Below are 19,238 nucleotides of genomic sequence, written 5' to 3'. Positions count from 1 at the left end.
TCATCAGCGTAGTAAGATGCCACAGAGTCTCTATTTGTCTTCTCCATGCTGCACTGCCTTCCCAGGGCATTAGGTACTTAAACATTCCCCAGGTAATTTCAATGTGCAATGTGACTTCCAAACTCAGATTATTTTCCATGAAGCAACTGTTATATTTCCATAAGTGTTTATTTCCCCCATATTTCTCCCAACTTCTCTTTCAATCCTGATGAGAAATTGTGAAATGTGGTATTTTTATATAAAATTAGCTCCCTGTAAACCTATATCCCACTCCATATCAAACCATCTACATACAACATTTTTAAGACTTTATCAAAGCAACTAAAGAGAGGTGAATTTACAGTCCAACTTTAGAGCCAAGTAAGTAGATGACTTATCTCTTTTGATCCAGGGATCCCACCTGTAGATCTATCTTCCAGAAGTATGTCTTCGAATGCACAAAAAAAATGTATAAAGACATTTGCTTCACAACTAGCTGTAGTAGCCGAACAATAAGAAACAACCTAAAATTTCTATTAGTAAGAGACTCATGAAATTGCAGCACGAGGGTAGTATAGAATATGATTCTATCATTAAAAATAGTGGAGTATGTTACTTAAGGTGACAAAGAAAAATCTTCTTGACATATTGATGGAGAAAAAAGTTGTAAAAGTACTACAGGATGTCCTAATATTTATTTAAAGTAAGTCCACATATGTGTTTACATCTAGGTTTATCTGCTGAAAAATAAATCTGAAAATACATATACCAGACATTTAGTAGTAGTTAGCTCCAAGAATTAGATTAAAGATAGAATAGCATAGAGGGCATTGAAGATTTTCATTTTCCTGTACTAAATAAATTGTAATACAAATGTAATTACATTTGTTATTCTTTAAAATCTAGGTTTACAACAAAATTAGCTTTAATCACTATAAAATGGTGAATGCAAGATGGGGAGAGATCATTGCTGCCCGGAAAATAGGGGCTGGCTTCAAAGAGGAGTGGCCTCTCTTCTGGACCATGAAGCGTGGCTTTTAATGGAACACGCCCCAGTGAGAAAGGCAGCACCACAGCACAGAAGTAAGATGAGAGGATAAGTGGGTCACACGGAGCGAGGGTTTCCAGGGCCTGGGGGTTCCCTGGAGTGTGAGGCAGTGTGCAGGTCAGACATGTGAGGTCTTGAGTCCCAGGCCAAGGACACAAGGGTAGAATTGGCAAAGCCATTGCATGTGTTTGAGCCCGGGAATATCATCAGAACTCTGATTTTGGAAGCTTCGTCAGCAATAGTGTGGAAGGATGGATTCCAGAATTGAAACTTGAAAAGGGAGACCCCGTAACAGTCCCAAGAGGCAGGACCAAGATGAGGACAAAGCTGGCCACTGTGGGGTACACAGGGGCCCCAGCACAAAGCTTGTGTGGGAGAGGATTGAGACCCCAGGGCTCAGAGGAGAGGAAGGGGTGGAGGTGTCACCAGATCCAGGAGCCAAAGCCCTGCATGGCCCCAAAAGAGAGAGAGTGGAAGTGGCCGGTGGACTTTCCCGTCATGGACAGCAGGCCGTGCATATTTTGAGAAGTACAGACAAAGTAGAGATTTTAATCTCATGAAAACATCTATGGCCTTTAGGTCAGAACCCACTAAAAAAAAAAAAAATTCTTCTAGCCCCATGTTCCTTTTCCTGGCAAATTCCCTCTTTTCTTCTTTCTTCCTGGAGCTTAAAAAAAATGAACTGAACACTGTTTCCTTGGTTGTTGGAACCTGCCACCTCAGAGAGAAAATCCAATGCCCAGGCCCACGGAATGTCAGCTACTGTCGCAGCCCAACTGGGGAGAAATGATGGCTATGTGACTTTTCCTCTGGTTCCCCCTCTTTCCTCCTCTGCCTTGTTGCTTCTGCTGAGACAGCATTTGGGGGAAGAGCAGAGACCCCCCAAGAGGCAGGCACTGGGGACAAGAGCCCCAGACATAGAGCAGACTGTGAGGACACGGGGCCTTTTCTGGGAGGTGCAGGGTCCTTCTCTGGGGAGGCGAGGCGACCTGGGCAGCGCCCCCGGCCTGTGTCCACCGAGAAGAGTGTCGCTGAGCCCACTGCTTTGCAGATGTCGCTTTCACGTCATTCTGGACAAAGTCTGTGGCAGAAGGACTTCAGAAGCCAAAGGACCCACACTTGCCCATGACGGCCCCAGAGAGGTGGCAACACACGGGACTCCGCCCGTGGCTGTATTGCACTGCAGGTGGTGTGGCGTGGACTGCCCAGTGGGTGCAGTGTGACCCCTGCCATCTAACACACCAAACTGATGGCCTGCAAAGGGGTAGGAAGTGGCGTCCTGACCTTGGCTTTTTAGAAAATGGAGTTACCTGGATGGGTTGGACTATCTCCTGCACAGTCTCTTCCTTCTCATCTACACAGATTACACGACATATTGAAAGGGGAGTTCAAGGATGGACTGCCCAGTCCGTGACAAGAGAAATGTTACGAAGCTTGTGTAACTTCAGACTGGGTGATGAATTATCTATGAACTCTGAGCCCTCAGAAAGACTCAAAGGAGACATAACGGTAGACCTGGTTCCAGTACTGATGTGTTACCTTATGTAAGAATACAACAGACTTGGTTCTGAACAGTGCTATATGGCTTCAATCATGCTCAACAAAATCTTACTTTTCTGTTACTCTTACCCTCAAAATAATAACATCAAAAATTTACATTTGATGACAGACTCCACAGAAATACAAAGAATTATTAGAGAGTACTATGAAAATCTACATGCTAACAAGCTGGGAAACCTAGGAGAAATGGACAACTTCCTAGAAAAATACAACCTTCCAAGACTGACCCAGAAAGAAACAGATAATCTAAACAGACCAAATACCAGCAACGAAATTGAAGCAGAAACCAAAAAAATACCCAAGAGCAAAACCCCTGAGCCAGATGGATTCACCTCGGAATTTTATCAGACATAAAGGGAAGACATAATACCCATTCTCCTTAAAGTTTTCCAAAAAATAGAAGAGGAGGGGATACTCCCAAACTCATTCTATGAAGCTAACATCACCCTAATACCAAAACCAGGCAAAGACCCCACCAAAAAAGAAAACTACAGACCAATATCCCTGATGAACATAGATGCAAAAATACTCAATAAAATATTAGCAAACCAAATTTAAAAATACATCAAAAGGATCGTACACCATAACCAAGTGGGATTCATCCCAGGGATACAAGGATGGTACAACATTCGAATGTCCATCAACATCATCCACCACATCAACAAAAAGAAAGACAAAAACCACCTGATCATCTCCATAAATGCTGAAAAAGCATTCGACAAAGTTCAACATCCATTCATGATAAAAACTCTCAAAATGGGAATAGAGGGCAAGTACCTCAACATAATAAAGACCATCTATGATAACCCCACAGCCAACATTATATTGAACAGCTAGAAACTGAAAGCTTTTCCTCTGAGATCGGGAACTATACAGGGATGCCCACTCTCCCCACTGTTATTTAACATAGTACTGGAGGTCCTAGCCACGGCAATCAGACAAAACAAAAAAATACAAGGAATCCAGATTGGTAAAGAAGAAGTTAAACTGTCACTATTTGCAGATGACATGATATTGTACATAAAAAACCCTAAAGACTCCACTCCAAGACTACTAGAACTGATATCGGAATACAGCAAAGTTTCAGGATACAAAATTAACACACAGAAATCTGTGGCTTTCCTATACACTAAAAATGAACTAACAGAAAGAGAAATCAGGAAAACAACTCCATTCACAATTGCATCCAAAAAAAAAAATACCTAGGAATAAACCTAACCAAAGAAGTGAAAGATTTACACTCTCACTCTTAAGAGAAATTAAAGGGGACACTAACAGATGGAAACTCATCCCATGCTCTTTGCTAAGAAGAATTAATATTGTCAAAATGGCCATCCTGCCCAAAGCAATATATAGATTTGATGCAATCCCTATGAAACTACCAGCAACATTCTTCAATGAACTGGAACAAATAATTCAAAAATTCATATGAAAACACCAAAGACCCTGAATAGCCAAAGCAATCCTGAGAAAGAAGAATAAAGTAGGGGGATCTCACTCCCTAACTTCAAGTTCTATTATAAAGCCATAGTAATCAAGACAATTTGGTACTGGCACAAGAACAGAGCCACAGACCAACGGAACAGACTAGAGAATCCAGATATTAACCCAGACATATATGGTCAATTAATATTTGATAAAGGAGCCATGGACATACAATGGTGAAATGACAGTCTCTTCAACAGATGGTGCTGGCAAAACTGGACAGCTACATGTAGGAGAATGGAACTGGACCATTGTGTAACCCCATACACAAAAGTAAATTCAAAATGGATCAAAGACCTGAATGTAAGTCATGAAACCATTAAACTCTTGGAAAAAAACATACGCAAAAACCTCTTAGACATAAACATGAGTGACCTCTTCTTGAACATATCTCCCCAGGCAAGGAAAACAACAACAAAAATGAACAAGTGGGACTATATTAAGCTGAAAAGCTTCTGTACAGCAAAAGACACCATCAATAGAACAAAAAGGAACCCTACAGTATGGGAGAATATATTTGAAAATGACAGATCCGATAAAGGACTGACGTCCAGAATATATAAAGAGCTCACACGCCTCAACAAACAAAAAACAAATAACCCAATTAAAAAATGGGCAGAGGAACTGAACAGATGGTTCTCCAAATAAGAAATACAGATGGCCAACAGACACATGAAAAGATGCTCCACATCGCTGATCATCAGAGAAATGCAAATTAAACCACAATGAGGTATCACCTCACACCAGTAAGGATAGCTGCCACCCAAAAGACAAACAACAACAAATGTTGGCAAGGCTGTGGAGAAAGGGGAACCCTCCTACACTGCTGATGGGAATGTAAATTAGTTCAACCATTGTGGAAAGCAGTATGGAGGTACATCAAAATGCTCAAAACAGACTTACCATTTGACCCAGGAATTCCACCTCTAGGAATTTACCCTAAGAACGCAGCAATCAAGTTTGAGAAAGACAGATGCACCCCTTTGTTTATCGCAGCACTATTTACAATAGCCAAGAATTGGAAGCAACCTAAATGTCCATTGATAGATGAATGGATAAAGAAGATGTGGTACATATACACAATGGAATGCTACTCAGCCATAAGGAGAGGGCAAATCCTACCATTTGCAGCAACATGGATGGAGCTGGAGGGTATTATGCTCAGTGAAATAAGCCAAGTGGAGAAAGAGAAATACCAAATGATTTCACTCATCTGTGGAGTATAAGAACAAAGGAAAAACTGAAGGAACAAAACAGCAGCGGAATCACAGAACCCAAGAATGGACTAACAGGTACCAAAGGGAAAGGGACTGGGGAGGGTGAGTGGGTAGAGAGGGATAAGGTGGGGGTGAAGAAGGGGGGTATTAAGATTAGCATGCATTGGGGGGAGGGAGAAAGGGGAGGGCTGTACAACACAGATAAGACAAGTAGTGATTCTACAACATTTTGCTATGCTGATGGACAGTGACTGTAAAGGGGTTTATAGGGGTGACCTGGTATAGGGGAGAGCCTAGTAAACATAATATTCATCATGTAAGTGTAGATTAATGATAACAAAAAAAAAAAGCAGTTACTGTGTGGTGACCTCCAATGAGTTCTACACAATGGTATAAAGGGCATATAAAAATGTAGGCAAAGGGTCTGTTTGTGTTTATACAGAAGATCAAAGCCTAATTTGGCTACCCAGAAAATGAACTAAGATACGATATGAAAAAGAACTTCCAACATCAGCACTCTCTGGAAGACTCATAGCAGAAGATGATCATCAAAAAACCTCAACAAAGATCCACACACTGCTACAGCTGTAGATGCACTCGTCCCACCAGTTCCTGGACTTGCCATGGGAATGAAGAAGGAGATATCTAAGCTGGCCTGTGCATACAGTAAAACAACAAATTTGACTGGATCTATACTGTTGGAACTCAACCAAGAATTAGGAGAAGTGCAAATTGTAGCACTCCAAAATCTTACAACTACAGACTATCTACTGTTAAAAGAACATATGGGATGTGAACAGTCCCCAGGAATGGGTTGTTTTAATTTGTCTGATTTCTCTCAGACTGTTCAAGTTCAGTTGGACAATATCCACCATATCATAGATAAGTTTTCACAAATGCCTAAGGTGCCTAACTGGTTTTCTTGGTTTCACTGGAGATGGCTGCTAATTATAGGTCTGTTGGTTATATAACTGTACTCCTATTATGTTAATGTGTGCGCACAATTTAATTAGTAGTTTAAAACCTATACATGCTGAAGTTACTCTACAAGAAGATATGTCAAAGAAATAATCAATCTTCCCATGTTTTCTTCCACCTGCTACTTCTATAGCTTTTCTTCTTCCTTCCTAATTACAACCCTTAAATAGAATTCGTGCCTCATATCGAATTTACCGAGTATCATAATTCTTCCAAGTGGTAAAGATACCTCAAGACAAATGCTGGGCGTAGAAGCCACAGGGCATAAATCTGCAAAGAAGTAAAAAGTTAACCTTTCCAAACAATAAGGCTTCTCTCTCACTTACCAACTTTACATTTCCCTGTATGGCCCCGGAAGATGACTTGTTAGCCAGAGACGGGTAAGATTCCTCAAGGGAGGAACAACCTAAGACAGGCACAGTCGCAGGGGGGCCATCAGGTGAGAAATTGGGGATCAACAGAGGTGAGGCTTAGAACCTCACCCCCCCTGTTCTGAGAGAAATCTTCTGCATACATGGATGTTTTATTGCCCTTGTCTACCTTGGATTAACACATAGTCTACAGGCACACACATGATCATCTACATTTGCTCTCTTACAACACTAAACTATGTTTTCTACCTTTATCTTGCATCTATGTACCACTTCAGCATTTTATTAAAAATAATAATAATAAAGAGAGAAATGTGGTATCCACATATAAAAAAATGTACATTTGATTACAGCCTTCGTATTTACAAAGTACCTTCTCATAATTTATTTAAGTAATATAATGTGATACTGAAAGAAAAATTACCAATTCCCTTTTTAAAAAAATATCCTTAATTTTTAATTCATGCATCTAATTTATATTTTCTGACAGTCTCAGTAAAATGGGTAAATCTGAACTAATTTACACTACAGAATTTGACTGCAGATTCTCTGCCCACTTCCATATGTTCTAAAACAGAATTATCAGTACAATTTTAGGGACATCAAAATAGTAGATAAAATTAATTGAAAGTGTTTAACAAAACTAAATCCCTCTTATCCTAATTCCAAAAGCAGAAAAACAAGTAAAACTGAAATCTCTTAACAGAAAATGAGTTAGGATCTACAGGAAGAAAACTACTATTTTCTATACAAAGTTGAAAATATTTTATCCTGGTAACAATACTAAAAATAAGGATAAACTGCAAAACTAGAAAAATGTTTGCAATGTGTAACGCATATATAACAGAGCTAATCCCCCCAATATACAGCATTCTTCAAGTTACTCAGAAAAAGAAGAGGAGGATGCAACAGGATGTGGGCAAAGAAAATGACCAGATCCTTCACAGTAGCTTCAAATAGCCAGGAAGCCTTGGAAGGAGGTAACTTCATTATGAGGAGGCTATCAAAGAAATCAGAGAAAAATAAAAATGATACATTGATACATCTAAGCCTGTCACACTGACAAAGGTGGATTCAATCAAGCATACCCATTTTGGAGAAACAGGCACTTCTATGCATTTTTATTAGGACAGTAAATAGATAAACCTTTGACCTGGCACATTTGACAAGCAGACCCTATTCTAGAAACTTTTGTAATAAGACACTGAATTCATTGAACATTTGCAAAATGGACTCTGTGGTCTCTGTAAGAGAAAAGAAAGACAGAACCTTAAATTCTTGATTCTTCCCCCAGCTCTAGGCCCACACATGGCAGGCATGTGCCAGGAGGGAGGCAGCCCCTGCCCTTGCCTCTGCTGGCTCAGCTCCCATAAAAGGCCTGGATGGATAAGAGCATCTCAGTGCACTTGGCTGGGTCCCACTGATTAAAAATAACTGTGTTGTTCACCTTTCATACAACACATGGCCCCATCCAAAAGGCAAGACAGCTATTTCTCAGTGTTTGAGGAAATTACAATTGATCTGATCCAGGAAAATAACTGGTGGTGCTGGATTAATTAGTGAGGCTGCATCTTTCTCCATGGTGGCACCAACCTAATTTTCCATGGTGATTTTGACCTCCTCAGAGTTTACTGTACACACTGCCTTTCCTAAAACCCCACATGACATGTGACCCCACTGAATAAGAATGTCTATCATGATGGGAATTTTTAGTAGAGAAACTCGGAACTAGCCCCTAGATCCATCAGCAGACATTTGGAAAACATTGTGAGGCATCCATCCAGTGGAAGACTTTACAAAAACAGATGCTGCCAAGCACTATATATTGATAGGAAAGTATACACTGGGAGACAAAGTTTATATAATAGCGGATATAGTGTGACTCACATAAACTTGAGTTTGTTTTGAAAATAGTTGAGTACATGAAACTGAGATGTTTTGGTGTTTGTGTGTGAGAATGCATAGGGAAATAGATAAAATGATTTTTACCAAAATAACTGTATTATCTTGGTGTGATGGAATTTAGAGTAAATGTTACTTCTTGGGTTTTGTTTTAGCCTTTTTTTATCTTAATTTTTTGTCATCTGAGTTTTTATGACAAGTATGTACATATTTTTAGAGAAAAATAATAAAGTATCTCCATTTTCAAAAAAATAAAGTAAGCCAATACCTGTAACAGCAAGCTCAGCGGGTGCTTCCCAAGGTTTGCCTGCAAGAAGATGAAAGCCAGAGGCCCCACCCACCCACCAGCAACCACAGGGAGTTACTGCAAATGGCCCAGATGTACCAGAGAAAACTCTTTTGTTCTTCCGGGGTGCCCTAGCATTGAGCATATTTTATTTTGTCCTTTTTCTAATTCTCTGCATGAGAAATATTGCTAACCTTATATACTTGATTGCAGTAAACATGTATTGATTGTCAAGCACCCTGCTAAGAACTGAAGATGTGGAGGTGAGCAAAATGTGCGTTCCTGAAATTCTCAAGAAGCCTTTTGGGGAGATAAGCACACAAATAGTGTCACTGATAATAATCTACTCTAAAGGGAGGAACCATTCATGTTTCCTGGAGGAACAGAGGCAAGGTAGATAAAGCAGAACAAGAGGCATCTCAGGAAAAGGGCACTGTGCAGGTCAAGGTAGGATGCATTTCACATTTGAAGAACTTAACGAGCAGAAGGGGAGGTGGGTGGGGGTTGAGCAGGCTTGAAGGGAGTTTGAGAACCAGATTCCTGCTCAGTAGTTTGGACTTTATGTAATATGCGAAGGTCTCTGACAGGAGGCTGCCAAAATCAGGTCAGTTCAGCTTGAAAGAAGCTTGGAAAGTCCCCTGAGTGGGGTCACCTCTGGCCAACAGCGCTGTAGGCATGTCTCCCTGTTGTTCTCTGCACCCTAGGCTTTGAGATTATAAATGGTCAGTAGACACATATTGGTTAAATGCAAATGAATGACCTAGATACGTGGAAGTTTTCACTGGCTTCAATATATTGGTGAAAGTGAGCAAATGTCCCCAGTGCAGAGTAATGTAGGTATGTCTTGGCCCTGGGATAGATTTCAGCCTCTGATTTGGCTCAGCAGTCCTTGTTCTTCAGGCTGAAGGCACAGTAAAATTTGACCTCACCTTTCCTGCTCTCACCCCGTCTGTTCTTTGCCATCACCTCTTTCGTTACAGCCCTGCTGTAATCTAAGTGCCTTTAAAAAGAAAATAAAATTCTTAAGTGTCTGTCATCACAGTGCCTTGTAGTGAGAAATGGAAGGTGTGGCTTCTTTGAAAGAAAAATGACAAGACAGAGTATTAGGTAACTCCGAAGTGTTGGCATGTGGGAGATGAATTTATTCACTGAGATAGATAGACAGAAAAGCCTGTCTGCCTTTCCAATCCTTTTTAATCACTGTTTATATTTTCAGGATGTGGTGCTTGGCATGCAAACCAGTCCTCTTGCAGCCCGTGTTTAGGTGGAGGCATGGGGCGACAGTGAGTAAACACCCTGACGATGGAATCCGCCCGACAGCCGGCGAGCCTCTCATCTGTCTCTGGGAGTGACAAGTGGGGATGGCTTTCTTAGGGCTGGGGTGGAAGTACAATCACAAAGCTAAAGATCTGTGGGCTTGTTTGTAGAACTTACCTAGGAAACTGATACCCTCTGAAAATGCCCCTTCATTCCAGTGTCATGTCAGATAGGGCAGGTAAAAGGATTACTCTGGTGTTGCTGGCCCCCACCCATTGTCTGCACAAGCCAGCACTGAATGGAGTAATTTAACCCCCAAGAGATAACCACCTGCCGTGTGTGTGCTCACATCTACCACTGGCAATTCCCATGAAGTGGTGAGGCGGCTTTCCGGCCCTTTGCTTCATTAACACGTCAGTAGCAGAAGCTGAGACAGTTCTGGACCCAAGAGGTGAGGGTGTGGAGGAACAAGACCAAGGTCCTCTCCTGACATCCTCCTGCCAAACCAGTGCCCCCAGGGATGCAAGCATGGAGGGGAGCCCATGTTCATGTGACATCTCTCAGATTCTCTTTTTAAATGTGAACCTTGACTTAAAAATCTCAATGTATTTTCTTTAAAGATAAATGTATGAGAAACTTCAAAGGAGAAAGAAGAGGAATTTTGAGCTCTGATACATTTTGTGGCTTCAGTGTTCATAGGACAAGCTGAAAAGACCAATATGTGACCCAGGTATTTGCCTGCTTATGACTTCATGGGCCTCTGGCAATACTCCCCCCCCACACACACATACCCACACAGCCATCCTGGATCCACCCCTCAAACCCCACCCTTGCCAGCCCATAAGTCCAAAAAAATGAAGCAATCCTTCTTTTAGCCTGGTTATTCTCAAAGCTGATTTTAGACCAAGTTGTTCTTTATTAATAGAAATCTCCTACCAAAAAAAATGACGTTTGTTATGTTTCAAAACAGGGACATAGAGAGAACAAAGCAAAAGTTATTCATGATCAATCTCACCATCCAGACAACCCTTGCTGACAATCAACATTTTTTAAAGTAACATACCACATGCAGTATGAAAAAATTCAAACATTATGGAAGGCAAAAATAATTCTAAACAAAATCAACCTCCACCCCCAGGTGACCACTGCAAACACTGACTTGGGTTTTCTTCCAAACCAGAAAAAGAAAGAAATGCATAAAGCAGCAAACTGTGCATAGCCCTTTACATGATTCTTGCATAAAATGTTTAACACCCACATACTCTACATCTTACCCTTTTCACTTAATTATGTATTAGAGAGTTTGTCATGGGTGCTCTATGTGGGTCTGCCTCACTACTTTTAAGGGCTCATTCGATGGATGCACCCTAACTCATCTGTCCAGTCTCCCACAAGATGCTTGAAGAATCACATCAACTGTGGGCAAGAGACACAGCCCTCCCATGCCTCAGTTTCCCTGTCTGTAAAATGAGAAAAAATGATAGTAAATGAATGGGTACATGGGAGGCATCTCAAAGCATAATCATCATTCATGAGTGCTGCCTTGTATCTTTGAGCCAAACCCTTCAGAACACCTAGAAAGACTGAAATGTCTATGGCCCATTGCCATGAAGGAGTTACATTTTCTAAAACACAAGATTTCCCAAATGAAAGCACAGCCTGAGTACTGCTTCATGAAACAGCAGACAACCACGTCAAGGGACAAGTCACTGAGGAGAAACACAGAAGAATACCATAGCCAATTGACAATGCAAGGAAAATTGTGGGCAGAATGTGATTACCTGAGCTGGACCTCTGCCAGGGTGTCTATTTGCCCAGCAGAAGGAAATTAGAGCAGATGTTTGGGGAAAGGGGCTTTGTTTTGGCCAACATTTTCCAATATAATCTTTACATCAGCAGTAAGGTCATTACAGCTAGGCATTAAGGGGAACCAGAGATGATTAGGGCTTAAAGGAATAAACCCTAAGACATGAGTTACATTCAGCTCCTTATTCTACAAATGATAGATTAACTGACTTCCCCAAGTAACAGAAGAGCAGGGTTAGCCGAAAGTCTCTTAACACTCAAACTGTACATGTAAAAGTGGTAATGTTTATCCCATAACATTACACTGGCTGATTTGTATAAAGCCCTAGGAAGCTCCATTAGTACTCAAAAATAAGGCAATATATATGTGAATTGGGGAATAATTAAAAGTTTTAAAATTAGCTCCTGTAAGCCTCACAGCTAGACAGAAGTGTCCTGGCACACTCAGTTCAGCAGCTGGGAATCCGGGGGAAGTCCAGGCGCCCTAACCCCTGGGCAGCAGTGCAGCTCTGAGACCCCTCATGCCAATAAATAGCCTCCAGCCCATCCTCCCTCCAGCACAGCCCCACCACAGTGGAGCAGCAGCCTGAGACCAGCCACGCCCACACCAGCCACGCAGAGCCTCCTCTACAGCCGCCTGGCCCAGACTCAGAGGCCCCATTGGCGCACAACTGCCCAGCACAAGTCACTAGGGTTCCCCGTTCTAGCAGGAAGGGAAGACGACCCACAAGCAGGAAGGGACTTTGTTCTCCCAGCTGACACATGCGCCAATTGCCTACGACTACCTCTATTGCCATGAAAAGGCAGAAGACCTTGATACAGACAAGAATAACCCTGAGAGGAAACCTGGGGAGATAGATTTAACCAATCTTCCTGAAAAAGAATTCAAAATAAAGGTCATAACCATGCTGATGAAGCTGCAGGGAAAATGCAAGAGCTAATAGAGAAAGTTAGGAGGGGAATACAGAAATAAAACAATCTCTGGAAGGACTTAAAAGCAGAATGGACAAGGTGCAAAAGGCCAATAATGGAATAGAAATCAGAGAACAGTAACACAGAGAAGCTGACACAGAGAGAGATAAACAGATCTCCAGGAATGAAAGAATATTAAGAGAACTGTGTGACCAATCCAAATGGAACAATATCTGCATTATAGGGGTACCAGAAGAAGAGAGAGAAAAAGGGATAGAAAGTGTCTTTGAAGAAATAATTGCTAAAAACTTCCCAAAACTGGGGGAGGAAATAGTTGCTCAGACAACGGATCCACACAGAACTCCCAACAGAAGGAACCCAAGGAGGACAACACCAAGACACATAATAATTAAAATGGCAAAGATCAAGGACAGAGTATTAAAGGAAGCCAGACAGAGAAAAAAGGTCACCTACAAAGGAAAACCCATCAGGCTATCATCAGAATTCTCAACAGAAACCTTATAGGTCAGAAGAGAATGGCATGATATATTTAATGCAATGAAACAGAAGGGCCTTGAACCAAGGATACTGGATCCAGCATGATAATCATTTAAATATGAAGGAGGGATTAAAAAATTCCCAGACAAGCAAAAGTTGTGGGAATTTGCCTCCCACAAACCACCTCTACAGGATATTTTTAAGAGACCGCTCTAGATGGAAGCACTCGTAAGCTAAATAGATGACAACAGAGAAAATAAAATCACAACAAAGAAAGCAGACCAACCAAATACTAACTAAAGGCAAAAAATAAAATTAACTACTCACAAAAGCAGTCAAAGAAACACAAAAGAGTACAGACTAAAACACCTAACATGTAAAGAATAGAGGAGAAGGAATAAGAAGGGAGAGAAATAAAGAATCATCAGACTGTGTTTATAATAGCTCTTGAGTTAAGGCAGACAGTTAGATAGTAAAGAAGCTACCCTTGAACCTTTGGTAACCACGAATCTAAAGCCTGCAATGGTAATAAGTAAATATCTTTCGATAATCACCCTAAATGTAAATGGACTGAATGCACCAATCAAAAGACATAGAGTAATAGAATGGATAAAAAAGCAAGACGCATCTGTATGCTTCTTACAAGAGACTCACCTCAAACCCAAAGACATGCACAGACTAAAACTCAAGGGATGGAAAAAGATATTTCATGCAAACAACAGGGAGTAAAAAGAAGCTGTTGCAGTACTTGTATTAGACAAAACAGACTTCAAAATAAAGAAAGTAACAAGAGATAAAGAAGGACATTACATAATGATAAGGAGGTCAGTTCAACAAGAGGATATAAGCATTATAAATATATATGCACCCAATACAGGAGCACCAACATATGTAAAACAAATAGTAACAGAATTAAAGGAGGAAATAGAATGCAATGCATTCATTTTAGGAGACTTCAACACACCACTCACTCCAAAGGACAGATCCACCAGTCAGAAAATAAGTAAGGACACAGAGGTACTGAACAACACACTAGAACAGATGTACATAATAGACATCTATAGAACTCTACACCCAGTAGCAGCAAGGTACACATTCTTCTCAAGTGCACTTGGAACATTCTCCAGAATAGACCACAAACTAGGCCACAAAAAGAGCCTCAGTAAATTCAACAAGATTGAAATTCTACCAACCAACTTCTCAGACCACAAAGGTATAAAACTAGAAATAAATTGTACAAAGAAAGCAAAAAGGCTCACAAACACATGAAGGCTTAACAACATGCTCCTACATAATCAATGGATCACCGACCAAATTAGAATAGAGATCAAGCAATATATGGAAACAAATGACAACAACAAAACAAAGCCCCAACTTCTGTGGGATGCGGCAAAAGCAGTTTTAAAGAGGAAAGTATATAGCAATTCAGGCATATTTAAAGAAGGAAGAACAATCCCAAATAAATAGTTTAAAGTCGCAATTAACAAAATTGGATAAAGAAGAACAAATGAGGCCTAAAGACAGCAGAAGGAGGGGCATAATAAAGACCAGAGAAAAAATATATAAAATTGAGAAGAATAAAACAATAGAAAAAAACAATGAAACCAAGAGCTGATTCTTTGAGAAAATACACAAAATAGACAAGCCTCTAGCCACTTTTTTTAATAATACAATTAAAAAATGATCAGAGGAGCTGAACAGACAGTTCTCCAAAGAAGAAATTCAGATGGCCAACAGACACATGAAAAGATGCTCCACATCACTAGTCATCAGAGAAATGCAAATTAAAACCACAATGAGATATCACCTTACACCAGTAAGGATCGCCACCATCCAAAAGACAAACAACAACAAATGTTGGTGAGGTTGTGGAGAAAGGGGAACCCTCCTACACTGCTGGTGGGAATGTAAACTAGTTCAACCATTATGGAAAGCAGTATGGAGGTTCCTCAAAAAGCTCGAAATAGAAATACCATTTGACCCAGGAATTCCACTTCTAGGAATTTACCCTAAGAATACAGCAGCCCAGTTTGAAAAAGACATATGCACCCCTATGTTTATCACAGCACTATTTACAATAGTCATAAATGGAAGCAACCTAAGTGTCCATCAGTAGATGAATGGATAAAGAAAATGTGGTTATATATACACAGTGGAATATTGTTCAGCCATAAGAAGGAAACAAATCCTACCATTTGCAACAATGTGGTTGGAGCTAGAGGGTATTATGCTCAGTGAAATAAGCCAGGCAGAGAAAGATAAGTACCAAATTATTTCACTCATATGTGGAGTATAAGAACAAAGAAAAATCTGAAGGAACAAAACAGCAGCAGAATCACAGAACCTAAGAATGGACTAACAGTTACCAAAGGGAAAGGGTCTGGGGATGATGGGTGGGAATGGAGGATTACGGTGGGGGGAATAGAAATGGGGTATTATGATATGCATGTATAATGTGGGGGGAGGCACAGGGAGGGCTGTGCTACACAAATAAGACAAGTAGTGACTCTGCAGCATCTTACTGCACTGATGGACAGTGACTGTAATGGGGTTTGTGGGGGGGACTTGGTGAAGGGGAAAGTGTAGTAAACATAATGTTCCTCATGTAATTGTAGATTAATGATACCAAAATAAAAAAAATTAGCTCCTGTAAGTGAGGTCATATAAATATTTAAGGACCTCAGAGATAAAGAACTTTAGGATATTTTTGTTCTTAGAGAGGAGTGATTTAACCTGCTTTACATCCTAGGGGGACTTCCCCTGAGGAGGAGGCTAAATGATGGGATTCTAGGCCTCTATTTGGTCCTGTCCTCCACTTTGACCTGAGCAATACTGCTTCTGCAATATTTTACCTTTTAGATGGTTTTTCATAAAATTTATTGATGTGAGGTTCCACTGCTAAAACAAAAAAATTTAATACCATTGCTTCTGGCACAAGAGCCCAATGCTACATCATTTTTAAAAGTTTATTTGGGAATCTGAATGCTCCAAAGAAACACAGCAAAAGCCAAAGTAAGTCAGCTTCAGGGCATACTTCCTCCCTTCCCGGCACCACATTCTCATCACCATGGTGACCCAGCATTCCCCAAAGCCATTTGTTGGGTAGCCACATGATTTATGTAGCACCAGCCAATAGGGAGACAGAAGGCACAAGCTGAAGCCACAAGCTGTTCAGGGGACTGTACAGATCTTATTCCCACAGTGGCTGTTAAAAGTGTGCCTCAGTACATTTTTTGGGTAATAATTTTTTAGGTTTGAAAAAGGAGGAAGATGAAAGTTCTGGAGGTCCATTGTACAACAGTGTGACTGTACTTAATACTGTTGAACTGTACATGTAAAAATGATAACGTTTGTATTTTTACAGTATGCTTTCTTACCACAATTTTCTTTTAGTTTAAAGGGAAAGGTATGCCCTTCTTCAGTCCTTCCTCCCTCCCACAAGCTGAACACAGATGTGATGGCTGATGCTCGAGCAGCCATTTTGTACTAACCACTTTGCACGCTGAACTTATTAAATCTCCTAATGACCCTCTGAGGCACATGTCAATAACTGTGCTTATTTTACAGACAGGGAAACATGCACAGAGAAGTTAAGAGACAAGCCCAAGGTCACACAGCCAATGAAAGGTAAAACCAGATTCTATTGCAGGGATGTTCTTAACCTCAGCTCCTACATTCCTGGGTACATTTCTGCTTCTGTTCAGGAGTATCACAAGTGAAATGATGGCCTTTATCCCACATTAGAGCGAAGGGGAAGTTCAGTTCATCTCTTATTACTGAACACTTACAGTACGTGAGTGTCTTAGTATGAGGCCTGCTAAAAGCACTACTGAGGCAAGGATATGAGTGTGGTTTACTTGGGGTTGCAGGGAACACACACAGGGAAAAAGGAAGAAATACAGGGAACAGAAGCAGTTTACAGAGCTGGCTATCAAAGTCGGCAGTTTGGAGCTTAATCCCACAAAAGCAACTCTGCAGAATCCACTCTCATACTCACTCCACCCTAATGGGCAGCAAGGCTGGGATACCTAAATGCCAGTTCCTGGGAGATACTGAATGGGGGCGCTAATTCCCACGACTTTTGGCTTCTTGCCATGCTGCCCAAAAGCAGAGTGGCCTTCCAAGATTTATAAACAAACAAACAGAAGCTCTAAACTAAATTCGCTTCTTTGCAAGGTAGCACTATCAAGGTCAGTAGTTTTTACCCTTGAGTGTGTTTCCAAATCCTCAAGACTCTTCCTTATGCAGATTGCAGGCTCCATTCCCAGAGGTCTGGATTAACTAGGTCTGGGTGGGACTTGATACTTTGTGTCTCTAACAAATTTGGGAGGATGTGGATGCTGCTGGGGGACTCACGCTGTGAGGCCTTTTGGTCTCCCAGCCAGAAGGGACTGCCACGGGCTCCTGAAGAAGCCACTACACAGATTACTTACACATAGGCTTACACATACACATACATATACACATTGTGTGTAAGTTAAACAAGAATATTTGCAAAAGAAATGATCAGTCACTCAAAGGCACACTTGGATGTGCAAACTCAATGGAAGAAATGGGCACTCCCTTTAGCTGATCACCCTCCCTGTCAAAGATCTACCTTGGTCAGGCACACAGTGGTCAGGGAGACCCACCTTTTGCTCTGTCCTTGAGGAGTACAATAAATTCCCTGGGCTTTAGTAGATAGATACCTCATATAGAACCTGAAATCATACAATGTCCATAAGAAAATATGTCTGCATTTCAAAACTACACCATTGTTTGTTTTCTTTTTTTAAAGGTAAAATTTTATAGTTTTTCCCTCAAAGAGACATCAAGAACTCGTTCCTCTGATAGGTGATCCTGAATACCCTACATTTCTGAGAAACCAACTCCTCCAGCCTCTGTATCTGCAGACTCTGTGGTAAAATTTCAGTGGACTTGTGCAGGATGATAATCTATATTTTTATGAAACTGGAAATTATCAAAAAAACCATCACATGGTTTGCTGAATACCATGCAGAGAAATCATCTTAACTTACCAATTTTCTGAGTCAATAATGTATCACTTTACTAATCCAGAAAGCAAGTGGAGTCTCAGTAACTCAGTGGGGCCCTGAGAGGTGCTTGTGGTGAGCTGACATTCCTGGCACAGGGGTGAGGCTAACTACTGACCCATCACCCAGGGCTACTGTTTGACTTTGGATAACAGTCAAAGATGGAGAAGTAAGACACTATTGTTCATAAATAAAAGTTCACATTACAAAGCATTTTATTTCATGATATGAATGTTTTGAAGCAATTGCTGAGGATTTGAAACTAATTAGAAGAATTCTATTGCCCTTAATTATTTTTCTGTATTACTGCTAGAAATTAAATATCACAAATTACCAATTATTAAAAATGTAATACCAACAATAAATATATTGAAGAAGATAGAGAAAATTTTCATTTCAGTCCTCAGACTTTTTTGTGAGTTTATTCTGAAGGCCCCTTAAGACCAGTTCACAGTTAAGAACTCTTCCTTCAAATAGATCGGCTTAGTTTAGCAATTATGATCATTTTTATTATTTCTCCTCACATTCTTATTAGAAACATTGTGGCACATTATCCCTATGCCCTAAAGATTAATTATTATTAATTTGAACAAAATTACATCATTTTTAACTAAAAGCTGTATTATTCTTTAATTACTGAATGCTTATAGTGATTTGAATCACTGTTCTTTAAAACTAAAAATCAGGTTTTCCTTTTCAAATTAAAGTTTTTTTATCTATGTTAAACTTTATGAAACTACTCATATGTAACTTCTATGTAACTTTATGAAACTACTCATCTAGATGAGAGAATTCCTTTTTTGTCAGATAAACTCAACAGTCCTAATATTATTTGGTATCTAATTTTCCTAAGATGCCTATAAAAATTAAAAACACTCTTTCTCTGAGAATAGCTGGTTGCCCCAA

Source organism: Manis javanica, chromosome 5 (assembly GCF_040802235.1).
Source record: "Manis javanica isolate MJ-LG chromosome 5, MJ_LKY, whole genome shotgun sequence".
In the NCBI taxonomy this organism is placed as follows: Eukaryota; Metazoa; Chordata; class Mammalia; order Pholidota; family Manidae; genus Manis; species Manis javanica.
This window is presented reverse-complemented; position numbering follows the sequence as displayed.